General features: G+C 43.5%; 1 pseudogene; it reads right to left on the bottom strand.

Annotated features, from left to right (window-relative positions):
* The window catches only part of LOC142803106 (alpha-amylase-like), a 54,557-nt pseudogene that overhangs the window by 24,220 nt on the left and 15,199 nt on the right, over positions 1 to 15,138 (bottom strand).

Raw genomic sequence — 15,138 nt, forward strand, 5'->3', positions numbered from 1 at the left:
CAGACGCGGCTTCAGTGTTATGATTTCCAAAATAATAAAACATCTCCTATAAATTATGAAGTACCGGGGCTTTGGAATTCAGCACAGACACCACGATCTTTTTCAACGGGTATTCCCAGCAATCATATTCTGCAAATAAAAGCCAAAAATTAGTGCGAAGGTCATTCATGCACTAACGAATGTGCTTCTGAGCTTGAAGATGAAGGAGACGGGAAAAATATTTAAGACGTTGCCGCTGTGTGAGCTTGGAGATGGAAGCTACACAGATTTAAAGGTTACGTCTATTCGAATCTGTCAAATTAGGCGCATCCACAAATGCAGGGCAAATAGAAGAACAATGCAAAAACAATAACTGATTCCTTGGAAGTTTAAAATGTTAAAGTTGACACACACACACACCAGTCCCTGTTAACCGATTATATATGCTGTAAATGAAAAAAAACAAATTTAAAATTTATTTTTCGCCAATAGTTAAAGAAAGGCACACGATCGTTTTTCTTAACTTGCGTAGCAGTCTAATTCAAACACTCGGCCACGTGTATAACATGCCTAGTTCTTAACGCTACCCTGGTTTGTGAGCAATGTCTTCCAAATTTCCTATAATACCCAAAGGAAGAACTACGAAAGGTCCACGTTGAAATTCGCATAAATGAGAAAAACAAACAGTGCACATGCCCCTGAAATTAGGAACTGTGCATGTACTCCTGTAGCGAGAACGAATTTACGTACGAGAAATCCTTATACATAATGCGGTAGTGAATTCTGAAAGCACGCCAATATAATGTGATATATAGTAAAAAATACTCATTCCCCCACGTTATACATTCGGTGGCTACATTAGTGATCAGAAGAATCTCAGTAAAGCGAAAGTAAACAAAGCAACAAATCATCTGTTGTGCTTCCTGTGATCACCCACGCAGTTCATTAGTCACCCTGGCGAAAGTAGGCTCTCAAACGACACACATGCAGAACCTATACCGTAAATGTAAACTGCAATTAATAAACGCATACGAGACAAAATAAACTAAGCAGGTAGACACGTTCAGCAGCACACGAAATGCCATCAGCTGTTCGTACAGCTGCCTCGGTGCGACTTTTGCTAGACTTGAAGCGGGGTTTCGCTAACTCTACCAGAACAAGGCTTAGGGAAACCACACTACCACTCTGAATGCATGTATTTTGCTGTAATGTCAATTTATAAAAAAGAACAACTACAAAAAGCGTTCTTTTAATGTACAGAGAAAGGCAATTCCTAACCACAATTACGAATACTCTCGTTATCAGGCGCTTTTCTCGGCGCCTGCGTTCAGTCAAGTGAAAGGAGCATTTCCAAGGCCTCCCTTGGCGAAGGAAGTGTGGAGGAGTGTTGATGAAACGCATCGGCCCCTTGACTGGAGGAGCACATTCCGCCTTGACTTCATCAAGTCGAGGGGAGCCCTTGAGTTACAGAGAGAGAGAAACGAGAAAAAAGGAAGGCAGGGAGGTTAACCAGATGCTAGTATTCGGTATGCTACCCTACACTGCGGTTGGGGAATAGGGGGTTGAAAGAGAAAGGGAGAGTTAAAAAATAAATAAGAGAAAAACACCGACACACACGCACGCACAAGATCAGTCCATTCATAGGCGTTCCGACAGGCCAGTAGTTCGCAAGAAGCCCAGTAGCGCTTGCACGGCTTTCTTCTGTGACGATGGAGCCCTTGAGTGAAGGAGCGTTTGTGAATACGGGCCTGAATCAGCGACTCTCGAGTTAGCTAAAAGCAGCTTTCATAGCCCTTCAGTCACTCTATCTAGTCAAATCCTGGCTAGACTACGCGCCCGCAGGCAGTAAATCAAGTCAATCGCTGCTTCTACGCGGCTCCGTATCCGCGTCCCAGAGAAACCGGCCTGATCTGAAGTGGCCTTCAGAAATGCCGGGCAAAGATTAGTTGTGGTTATTTGGTAATTTTTTTCCTGGCACGATATGGCCTGCGGTGAAGCGTGATATTTCCGTAGGCGGACCGGCCCTGAGGCGGTGGCGAAAAAGAAAGCATCAATTTACGCTTTTAGGAGCAACTCCTCGCCGATAATGCGGCGGATATTGTGACAACCGGTAATTAGAAAACCATTATTATCTCAATCGCCTACATCTGCAAGATTTTCGCGTAAAGCACACACAGCCCTGGAATCTAACTCGGGACCGCATGCTCGCGAAGCACATGTCTTACCCATTGCACCGCAGCGCCACCACATGAAGGCGAGTCTTTTTGCAGGGTATATATCTACGAAGTGGCTTTTTGCAAACTGCGACGAAACCTTGAACTGTTTTTGTGCCTTGTGCATGCATTTGACAGCGAATAAATTTTACGGCTTCGTGAACTCGAGAAAACCACTGTGAGCGCTTTCGGCTCCGACTTCAGCCCACGGTGCGCCGTTCCGGAAGATTGATTAACGTGTGTTTGTGCGTCGTTTTAGAGCTTCCCGTGAACTGCGGATGTTACGCTCGTCGAAATTCGTTGACGAGGCTGTGTTGGACTGTCGAAACCTGCGTATGTTTCTCGCATGTGCGCGTGCTGGGAGAACTTTCGCTATTTGTATCGGGGGGTACACGCGTGTCAGTGACAGTAGCCTATTCTCAGTTGGTTGAAGACTATGCGCTTCCGCATGTAAATGCTGCATGGGTACTTTAGCGTGCCTACTCTAACATTTGCATGTCGTACGCGCGAACTGCCGCAAGCTGCACGCTGGGGCAGCAGCGCCTTTTTAGCATTTAGACGATTACTTATTTCTGCAAGTAGAATTTATGCGCATTATTTCGCGATATAGAGTTGTTTTTACTCATTTTCAGTGTTTAACTGATATTATTTATGAAGATTGGGTATACTCTCACATTTATTCAGCATCACACCGCTGTTCAAGTGAATGCCGAAACGCGCGTCAAAGTCAAATGGGACGTATACAAATTAGCGACGGACAGGGCGGTCTTCCTCCAAATAAATAATGCTGCTGCACATCTTTTTCGCAAACGTTCGCGTGCAGTTGTGGTCAAGAAATGGTGCAGAACGACCCTCAAAATCTTTATTGTGACTGCATGCAGTTGCTTTTCAAAAAATGGAGATTTTATAGCTGGTACATTAGCTCCACTGCAGTACACTGGTTGTCTTGGACATGGTTCACTGTTACAAATCCATTCTGGAATATGAGAACTGTACTTATTATTCAAAAGATTGAGCAAATGTCGGTGACATACGCTCTCCTGCTGACTTCTGCACCTGACTTCTGTACTTATTGTTTATCTTCAAATTACGCAACTACTAAACAAACATCGAGCAATCGATTTTCAATATTGACCTTTCTCTGTCTTGCTGCCTTCGGTTTGTTTCTTTTTCGTCACGCTTTCCTAAAATTATCAGTTCAACTTGTTTCGTAGAACATGAACATCGACATACATAGGCCAGTGTTTCTGTGAGCTGTCGCGCATGCACTAGTCCTCTTTGATTTAGTTCATGACACAATGTCATACCTCGACAACTGATGAAGGGAAAGTTGTTTGTGCTCTTTTATTGAAGTCAAAAGAGTAAAAATGGGGCTGCACATCCCAGTGTTTGCCTAAAAACAAAGAAATGTATGATACCTTGAATAAAGTGTGCCGTATTGCACTGGAAAATGGTTCCGTGCCAGACCATCTTGTAAAAAGCGACTATCACAAGACAGCGGGACGAAACGGCGACGCACAAATGACATCTCATGCAGGTGATGGTGAACGTGACGCCGGCTTGGCGGCGGCAGGGGGGGGGGGGCAAGGGGGCGGTTTTTTTCGCGCTCGCGCTTGTGGCTGAACACGGTTCTGCATAAGTTTATGCCGGCTCCTGGCGCCAGGCTGGCGCGACAAAAACGGCGGCTCTTCTTCTTATTTTCTTTTTTCTCCCTTCTTGCGCTTGCTCTCACCGGCTCTATGCGTTACTTCCGCGGCGCGCGGCTGTCACGGGTATCTTTTTATTGCCGAGCTGCCTATAGACAGCATTTTAGTGAGTACGCAGCAGCGCGCCACCTATATGCCGTTCGTTATGCGGCACCTGACTGAGAGTGTAGACGCATTTCACATTTTCGTCGTCTAGCACTCAGCCCGACCAACAAATGTTCGATAGTCTGTTCAGTACTTGCCAGTCATCAGTAGACACTATTACTGAACTATCTACAGTGCAATATGAAGTGGCCGAGATCCTGTGTTTAGTAGCATGGAACGCAGCAGTGTTTTTTTGTCTGTACATTGAAATCGACAATATGATAGCCCTGTTGGACTCAGCACTTACCTAGCTTTGCGCCGTAAAGGAACTAACTCTATCACTCTGTCCGTTGGGATATACTCCCAGCGGATGATGCGTTCGCCGTGGCCCGTATCGATCACCTCCTGGTAGATGAACGGTTTGGACCCTGCAGGGAAGAACTCTGTGCTGAGGTTATTAAGCTCTCCGTAGATGACTTTCAAGTCGACAGGTCACATATGCTTGGCGGCATCGACGCAAAATCCGGCTACGCCAAAGCTGTTGAGTCGATTTAGGAACTCAGAAATCTTGGCTCGAACGTGATCTTTACCATGGTCCAAGTCCCGAAGTCCGACCAATTCACAGTTGCGCACCTGTGATACAAGGTAAATACCCCCTGAATCGCTCAAATATCTAAAAAAATTCGTAGATTAGCAGTCAGCTACGTGCAATATTTATGTACACTCCAAAGTATTCGCAATCTCCATAGACTATCGCTCCACCAAGCGGAATTCGGGAGCGTCCTTTCAAGGTTGATATAGGCCGATGCTCCCTCGTGTAGCTGTGCTACCTTCAGTGTTAACGCGTAGGCGAGTAATGAACACTACCACTCTGCACGTTTCTTGCATCAGTGAGCAAACGGGACCCGCCGTGATACGATAAATCTGATTCGTTCTTGCGCTATGTGAAGCTTTCGTTAAAATACGTGGCAACTGGCGCTTTAGATGAAAGTCCTCAAAGTACGCATTTCAGCTTGGCGAGGTTTTCCGTAGTCTTGTAGGCTAGTTAGGTATCATCGTCTGACCTATTAAGTCAAAAAACACCTTGTTTTTTCGGTTATATCGCATACGTCAGTGCTTTTGTAGTGCATTAATTTCAGATTTTACGCAAAAGGTCGCGCGGGCTCGCGATTCCTCAAAATGGCCACCTCTGCACCCCCTATATTTTCATGTTTTTTATAGATAGCAGCACATTGCGAGCGACTTGCTTGTTGACGGAATGGTGAAATTAGAGAGTGCTAGATCATTCTAGTACTTTCCAGCGAAATGTGCTCGACGCCCAGATATACGTGGTGACGCGCTGCTGTTGGTGTTGTCAAGTCATTCGGCACAGGCTATTTCTCAGATTGCTTTAGAAGTTACGTTAAAAGAAACGATCTTGACGACGAGAATTTTTCGCTGAACGTAGAAGGCGGTCACCGAGAGTGAGAGCGACGGTCAACGATGAGCTGCGAACTTACAAGGAGCGAGTTGCACATGCTGTCCCCTCGTGCGTTAATAATTTTTCACGCTCCTAAGTCACTTTGATTGTATTTAACGTATATTATCCCTTAGCTAGGTGAAAATGAAAGCATAGTTTTTCTTTTGCATTGCATGTAGCGCAATTACTGTGGATATTATGAAGTGCCGGATGCTGCCAATACACTCGAGCTCGACCAGTGACGCGAGATGGTTACAGCGATGAAACATGCAATTACGGCTACAGTCTAAGCACCCCTGCCAACCTATCCTCTACTACTTGTAGCTTCCGAACAGGGTTGTTTCTCGACTAATTATTGTAATTTCGAAGTTGCGAAAAGCATGCGTGTCTATTCTTTCCGGTATTGATATTTCGATCGCGCCTATAAAACCTGGAACTTCCGAGTGCAGTGAACGGCGCATGGTTAGTGCCTGAAGATGACTGTGACACACGCGCGACGTAGTGTGACGTTAAATGCTCGTGCATCATTGAAGAAGCAACTTCATGTTCCTGCCAGCGCAAGTAATGACGACTAAGTTTGCAAACCTTCACCACGTTAAACATTGGGTTCTGTGCATCCGCGATGACGGTACTATCGCGAGGCCTAATACTGCGGCAAATCCGTCAGCAAGGCTTGGCACATACGAGCTCGTACACCCGTTCATTTCATATGTCAACTCTTGCAAGCGCAGCTTTCTGTAGCACGCATAGAAATTCGCAAGGCGTCGTTCATGCATGGTAACGAAGCCTTTCACACCTCTCACACCGGTGCAAATGTCCCAGTGGCGAGCTTTCATGGTTTCGGAGAGTATATTGGTCTCATGTAAGTTTCAGTGCACGTCACTACTTTATTTGGTGAAAGCGACAAGCTCCATACGTCCACGCGCCTAATCTGTTGCTATAATAACAAAGGAGTGAACCCTCCTCTGGGTGTCATCTTTAATCGTACAACGTGCCACCTATTCCGAGTTTTGTATTATATATACGTACAATGCTGAACAAAGAGACTACACGTGCTTACTGTTTCATAGCACAGCTGGTGAAATGTAGTTATGTCTTTAGTGCAAAGCATTCTCTCTCGCTTACTGTATAATTCAAAGATTGCGTTCCTTTGGTGAATAAATGAGCATATATGATTTTTATACATTGTAAAGAAGCATCGAGTATTTGGATGTAATTCTGGCACACAGTCATAATCATCATCTTGTTTCCTCACATTAACTTTTTCGAAACTATATTCACGTGATTCTCCCAGCAAGAATACGCCGTGCGTGACTGGGAAGTGCCAGCACCGTGGCGATAAGTGATAACGCAAGCAAGTTGCGTGAGGTAAATGACGATAAAGTTGTGTGATAGAAATCCTCGCGAAGTACTCGATTTCTCTTACTCTGTAGTTGCTACGTACTGCCCGATTATTTTATCACTTTATGCACAGCTAGGTGCTCTACAGCGTTACAACAATGCAACATTGCAGCGCGACAAGAAGCCCTTGTATTGAACTAATCTTGAGTCTAAGCGCAGTTCATTTTAACTACAGACCTGCTAAGAACGAACAAACGCGCAGTTCAAATAACAAAAACAAAATAATTGTCGTTGTACAATGCAGAGAAATTTTTCACAATGCTCACCTTCAAATACTGTTGTGAATTGAAGTCATGTTAGTATTAGGCCTTCGAGCTTCCACAACTTTTACGTGATTTTGTGACAATATAATGTACGAACTTACCATGTTCCCTCTACCGATTTCTACTTATTTACCTGCGCATCCTTTGGTAACATTGAAATGCAATGCCGCAGGATGGAACACGACTTCATTCTCAGTCGTGCAGTTATTTCACCACGTGAGTGGTTCAATAAATAAATGAGTAAACGTCTGAACGTGACTTAGTGTTTAAAAGGCACCAGCAACACAAATACGCGAGCGCGAGTACCTTTGGCACTATATGTCTAGTCACCAAGTGCTAATCACAGGCTCATTAGTACAATCATCCTTTTATATTGGTCGGTGCTGTTTGGCATAGGCAAAAGGTGATAATCGACAGAATGAGTTTGATTTCCGACATCTCTGATTATGTCGAACCGTGAGCGACTGCCTGTGAATTAATGTGCGTCAGTTTAATTGACGCGAGAACAGGCTGTGTACCCAGGGGCAAATATCAACGTCCTTAATAACCTTCAGTGCTGAAGGGGCCAGCAACTAAGATGCAAATCGCTCATTTGTATGAATAAAAGACGCTTTCTTTAATTTACCACCTACCTTACACTAAAAGCCGCCTACCACCTACCTTTTCATTAATGCCTACATTGAGTACGCGTTATCCCTCAAGACTGCTCCAGGCGATTACGTATTGAGCCTATACTAACCTATTGTTCTTTGAAGATGTGTTGTGAATAATTTGTTACAAAGTATGTTTTATTCTCACGGCATTTATTGTTGCATTACCACCCTCTGTGATACTTCCATTTTCTTTTAGTAGAGTGCAAATAAACGAGCAGAATAGAAACAATACTAAGTTACCAAATTTAAAGGAACATGCTTTTAGTGTCGTGGTTCGAGAAGAGGAGTCGGTAGATTTATATAGCACATGTTCAGGCCTTTACCGACAAGCGCAATCTGTAAACTCATTCGCGTACTCATGCACAGACATCCACTTTGAATCATAGCTTGAGTATCACTACGAACGTGTATGGGTGTATGAACATACCAATGATGTAACTGCAACTTTATTGGTGTGCTACTTATTTCATCAGCAAGAAGCTAGTACACATTGTTCAAATAAAGGGGCAATTCACGCTGCACTTAAGATGGCACCCAGAAGCACGTTGGGTGAATCTTGTTAAAAAGTAAAAAGAAGCATTACAAAGGGTGGCTAGCTTTCCTCGAACGTTTCAACATTAGTTGCAGATGACGGCTTTGAAAGAAAGTTAGTACAATAAGACCAATGCTTTTAGCCAACTCTGGCCATGGTAAAGTAGTTGCCTTGCCTCTACTATTTCGGTTAAGCTTCCTCTATAGCCCTTCTTTGGAGTTCCAAGTGATCACAAAAGTGCATTATATTTGCCAGAAGAACAATGTTTCCCTACCAGACGAGAATGTGCCTGAAGAAATATAACTAAATATTATTTACACCATACACGTAAAACTACGTGACAATTTATACGATAAAAACCGGATACGTTAGTTTTAATTTATTACGGCCAATCTGATCCACAACTTTTTTCTTACAGCTTAAAAGCACTAGAAATTAGGGTAAGCTTGAAAAGAAACCATGGTGTTGCCAATTACAATGCACATTTATTATTTATGGTTCAGTGCAGGTCGGCTACGTTTGTACTGGCAAAAAGGCTTTAGTTATGACAATGGTGTTCCTAATTTTACGCGACAAAGAGTACTCAAGCAATTGATACGTGACCTTCGACAAAATCGGTACAAAATTGTGGGTGTTTACACCTGTATACAGTGTAAAATACACGCTTGAGTACTCAGCAGACGTCGATAGCAAATGTTCAAGAATTGAGCCAAACCCTAGACAAGTTTCTTACCTGCAGTGCATCTCCGTAAATCTCAATTGTGCCTGACTCACTGTTTCATTTTTCTTTCCTGTTGAAATCATTGGGACCATACGGTACGGCTGGGTAACTAAACTCGTCGTAATTGAAGCTGCTCTCCGCTGTTCTCTTCTTTATTTGCAGAGGACCAGACATGTGATTGATCACTACGTCCACGTACACTCTGTGGAAACACAAAAAGAGGAGTATAATGAATTGTTTAGCAAGTCTGTGAGAACCTATGCTGAGTGGGCCGATGTCAAACGTTGAATTGTGCGCCGGTACGTGCGTGACATTGTAATTGTGAAATAAGTGCTCTGTTATGTCAAGAAAAGAGAGAGAAACGTTACTTTTATTTAGGTAGACCACAGATTAGTGCTTAGTAGGAGGAGAGAAGGGCTTCTTAACCTCGCCCATAGATGACACCAAGAGAATTTGCGCTCTAAGTCACTGTATATCATTGCTACGGGAGCAGAGTTGCGCATAGGCCAGCCATTACGTTCAACGGCTGCGCAGGGAAGCCACTCGTCGGACACACAGGAGACGAATATGGTGAGATGTCCCAGTGCGGGTGGCATGCTGCAGACTTACACGCGCGTGCTGATCGAAATTGCTCTCTTACAGGTAATCAGAATATGGCTGCAAATTTTGACTGGTCGTAAAATGACGCGTACAAGGTCAATTCCCCAGTGTTTGGACGAATACGGGAGCAGTGCAAGGTGTGGGGCAGTGGCTCATACGTGAAGCAAATGTGCAACTTGAAGACAGTATTAAGGTGAATCAAAGGCAACTTTTTTGAACTAAAAGTAACGGAGTTAATTTAATGTGAATTAAGTGATTCAACCGTTTGACTTATTTGCAGGCGCCCTATGTTACCGAAGGTATAATGCCGCAATGTGGCAGTAAATGGCTCTGCTAAGAGAAAAAGTGAGTCAACTTATCGAAGCATTCGCACTCAGAATACTCATGATTTGACACTAGGAATAGTGCGCGTCTATTGCTTACTCTTGAGAACGCGCCTAAAAGCTGATGATTGATTGATTGATTAGTTGATTGGTTTATATGCGGGTTTTAACGTTCCTAAAATCATCATATGATTGTGAGAGACGCCGTAGTGAATGGCTGCAGAAATTTTGATCGGGGGTTTCCTTAGCGACTCGTGTGGCTAAATTAGGTGTATACACCTAATTTAGGCACGCTAGTTGACAACATTTTGTCTATCAAAAATGCAGCTGCCGCAGCCTCTATTCAATCCCGCCACCTGCAGTTGAACAGCCGAGTACCTGGACCACTAGATTACCGCCACGGGGCGCTGAAAGTTGGGTCGCTGAGCAATGTGAATGGGAAATCAACGTTTATAACTGATGAGCACACCAATTGCTTAACTGTTGCTAAACAAACATGTCATGACTGATCGAATGGGATTTTAATTTATTTGACGCTGCCTGGCGCTCAGGATTGCCATAATTGGCCGAACTGTGCCTATTTGGCTACTTTTCCGGCGATGCCATGGACAAAAAAAATCACAGCTTATCCACCGAACGATTGATGATGGGCGGGGCGAAGCATTGGAGGTTTTCAGTGTTAAACCATGAACCATTCGTGGCACGAATATCACCCACTACATCATCATAGACGGGACAAACACTGTATACAGAGTGCCCCACGCAACTTTAGCCAGAGTTTCAAAAGATGCCGGAGCACGTAATTAGGACGTGATCAAATGTATGTTTCTCACCGATGCCTGGAGTTGGTCAGACTATTTCTTGTTCTCAGATATTGTTTATTAGATATGTTTAATAACCAACTTTTCAAGAAACGGAGATAAATAAAAACTTTTCGTGAGAAAGTTGTATATCGGTTTGCGAAACGTCTGATTAGGCAGTTCTGAACTCTATATCTGTTAGGTACTAGTGTTTTTCTGCTAAATGCAAATGCCTGCGAAATAAAAAAATACCACGTGACAAACCCGCTCACGCGTCAGTGTGCACAATGATTTCAGTGCTCCCTAACGTACTGCGTACGAACGACACGCTTCCCTTGCGTCGGTTCATGACAACAATAAGCAGTCACAGCGGTTGTCGTTTGTGTAGCCGATAGCAAAACCTGTTCATCCTAAAGCCACCACCATCCCTGCGGCCCTGCCAAGACAGCACAATAGGGCAAATGCTATAGTGGTTCGTATGCGGAACGTTATGGAGCACTAGAATCATTACGCGCACTGGCGACCAAGCGGGTTTGTTACATGGTATTTATTGTATTTCGCAGGCATTTGCAATTAGCAGAAAAACATTAATACATAACAGACATTACGTTCAAAACTTTCTAATCGGACGTTTTGCAAACTTCTCTACAACTTTCTCATTGATTTTTTATTGCTCTTCGTTTCTTGAAAATTTTGCTAATTAAACATATCTATCTAATTGCACAGTGTTTGAGAACACAAAAATAGTCTAACTCCAGGCAACGGTAAGCAACATGCATTTGGTCGCATCGTGATTACAAGCTCCGGCATGTTTTTTTTTTAACTCTGGCTAAAGTTACGTCGGACACCCTGTATAGTTACACAAGAAATTTTATTATTCGTAAATGGTAGCTATAAGTAATTTTCACTTCCTCTTCATTTAAACGGCTTTGTGGTCCGTAAATTGGCGGATTGGTAATGAGGAGCAGTGAGCAGTTTGTAAATGCGGAACTATAGGTGGTCGCGTATAAACAAGGAATCAGCACAGTGGGACAATCTATCATTTGTCAACGCGCACCTGGATACAAGAACACTCTTAATCAGGTCCTGGTTAAATGCTGGCGATATTCAGGAAATCAGACGAAAAAATGCCTGCTTTCCTGGCTATACCTATTCCTTTAGGCGGGAACTGATTAAGAGTGTACACGACCATCTTACATTTCAAATTGGCTACCTCTCAACAGTACTTGCTTTATGGTCGGTTAAGGGGTGGATCGGTAATGGGGTGTAGTGGGATGTTTGCAAGTATGAAGTAGGAGACAAAAGTGGATACATGGGCGGTCACGCACATGCATACAAGGGACGGGCAGACCCACCCCTTTAGATGCTTCGCGCATTAAAATTTCAGCCGGTTGGGGGCTATTTTTAATACTGTCTGCCCCCTCCCCCCCATTGAACTAACTTTTTTTGATCATGTGGCGTCACTGCCACTTCCATTACGGCCAAGGCGTGCTTCAAAATCTCACAATTTAATTCGGCGTTTTTTTTTCTTTCTTCTCGGTTCTAACCTCTTCTCGGCTCAAGTAACGATGCGCCAACTGTCCCAGCATAACCTACAGTGGCGGTCAAAATAATACAAGCTAGGGGAGCATTTCGCGAAACTAAAGTCAAAACAGCACCGCGGTGCCTTCTCACGGCATTTAGCGAAGCTCGAGAGTGCGTGCTGCCCACGCACGTACTTTTTGCTCGAGACCGCCATTTCGCTCGCTTCAAGCGAGCGCTCACCCGAACGTACGTACACTTCCACCAAAAGGTTCTCATAAGTAATCATTTAAAGACTTTTTTATCACACACGCGTGGCCACTTTCAGCAAGTTTTACTAGCTTTGGCTTCAGTTGGCTGCTTTTTTGGCGGGTTGGTTCTGTTTTTTTTACCAATCCTTCTATTTTCTACCTGGCGATTCCGGCTCCACCCTCTACTTCTCAGCGAGATCGTGACGTTGCTTTTGAACTCACGGCTAGCAGTAGAAACTGCTAACAGTGAGTTCAAAAGCTACCTATCACTATCAGGAACTCTTGCTTTAAAATGATTGTAACAGTGCTAATATTTTTCCCGAGAGTAAAGGTATTTATAACACCAATTTCACGCCTTACATTGGCATCTGATGCGATTCCGGTAATACCACGATGTTCTTGCATCTATAAAATAAATGTTCAGCCAAGGTCAAAAGAAAGCAACGTCCGCTTGCGCATTCACCTGACACCGGCCTCATTGCAGCGACGAACCATGTCGCGAAATTGCGTCTCGTTGCCGCTAAGAGTACCGCTTTTGTAACTGACAGGCTGGTACCGCTCATACCATGGTCGTTTCACTGGCTCTCCAAAGACGATGCCGTGCTTGTTTACTGGCGATGTCTGTTTGAAATGGACACAGTGGTAACAATCGCATGATTATTGGTTTGAACTAAAAAGAAGAAATAGTACTCACTTTGAAGAATATGGTATATAGCTCTATGTAGTTGAAATGTTTGAGCAGTGTAACCTGAAATCTGTAAACTTCGTTGATCACTGGCTTGTTCAGTCACCCTAAATATTGTTTACGATCATAAGGACGGGGTAGGTCTTTCGCTGTGTTGTAGAAGCGGTCACGGGGCTTGGCTAAGCTAATGCTTTGGTTGCTGGACCGATCCTGGCCGTGGTGCTCTGACTGTCTTTTGTCAGTGCATCTTGAAGAACATCAGATGGCCTGAATTCTTCGAGCCCTCCACAACGGCGTATCTCATACCCACACCGTGGTCTTGTAATGTAAAGTCCAAAATAATAATAATAATTGTTTGAGGTCGGTGAATAGACAGTATCAAATAGACATCTCTAATGAATAGTATAAAATAGCAGATAAGCATTTTCCCCTCAACTAAAACTAGCTATACATCATTACCACAGTCTTCATGCAGGCACCTAGATAAGAACTTTTTCAATGTGGAATAGAAGAACATGTTGAAAGTTCTGAAAAAAGCCTATTTTTATTATTGATTCTTGTTGAAACAACGCCCGCTATCCGAATTTCGGTAAGTTAGCCCTAGGGAACCTCGTCCCCCTAGCTACGGGCCTGCTTTCGTGAGAGCATATCATTGCCACAGTGACAGCGATGGACACCTTACTTGACGTCACTCACCGTAAAATCATTTAGAGGAATCATTTTTGCGTAGCGCGTGTTAGCTTTGTTTTCTTTAGCTGGCTTCGGGTCGTCCTTTATATGTCATTAGCAACTTTGATTACTGTTGACGTAGATTTAGTAACTACGTTGCGTGGGATTTGACGCTGCCTTTCACACAGTGCGAGTGAGCGGATGGTCTCCAAACGTGCTCAATGCAATCAGTGGCGCTCTTGCGCAGACGTAGGCAATGACTCTACGGACGATGGGTACGTCGAACGAGCTAAAACTCGTAATTGTCGGAAAGATGTCCTCACAGCTGCCTAGGAGCTTGCCACTGAATAGAAAATCGATATTTTCAGATATGCTTCCTTAACCTATAGAATATTTTGGGCTATGGCTCATATTGTGGGTTATGTTAGTACAAGTATATAGCCTGAAAACTGTTTTTTTTTTGGCCAGCCTTGTGAGAAGACGTGTATATGAGCAATGATTGATATATCAAGTAAATGAAAGTAAATGAAATCGCCGACTCTCTAGCACGAGCAGCATTGGAAGGGCCAGTACTATCAGTCCTTCCCGAAGTGGCCACTATAACTGCGACAAGATACAGAAAGCTTGCGCTTAGTGCAGACGCTATGGAAGCAATATTGTCAACACCAGAATTTACTCACTTAAGATTTCCATGGAAAATTTATTGGTGTCCTACAAGACAGTTGGAAACCATAATAACCAGATTTCGATGTCGTGTACCCCCGTTAAATTTCTATTCACATAGGGCTGGTCTGGCCATATCACCACTATGCAACTTTTGTTCAGAATTGGAAACAATAGAGCGCTATTTTTTATCATGTCGCCGATACAAATTGCTCAGGAAAACATTCTTAGTCCTCCCATTCGCTAGCCTGGGGCGGAATTTCACTATAGAAAACATACTTTCCTTCGGTGCTTACGATCTGGGCTTCAGCCACGAGAACGTTTTCTATGCAGTTTGCAAGTACGTTAATGAAAGTAAAAGAATTAAGCTTTTAATTGCGTGATTATTATTCGTGCAAAAAACATTCTAACGAACAGAAGAGCATTGTTTAACTATGCTGATTCTTATTCAGGATAATGAATAATTGTCTTATCTGAACGAGTGACAAACAACTATTGCACTCCTTTCATTCTGCCTAGGGTGTCTTTTCTTTTTTCTTTTTTTTCTGGTGGGTGGTTGTGATATTTGAAAAAATCTTTTTGAATTAAGTCATAGATTCTTGGCCGATCCCCCTG

The sequence above is a fragment of the Rhipicephalus microplus genome, chromosome 3, assembly GCF_043290135.1.
Source record: "Rhipicephalus microplus isolate Deutch F79 chromosome 3, USDA_Rmic, whole genome shotgun sequence".
In the NCBI taxonomy this organism is placed as follows: domain Eukaryota; kingdom Metazoa; phylum Arthropoda; class Arachnida; order Ixodida; family Ixodidae; genus Rhipicephalus; species Rhipicephalus microplus.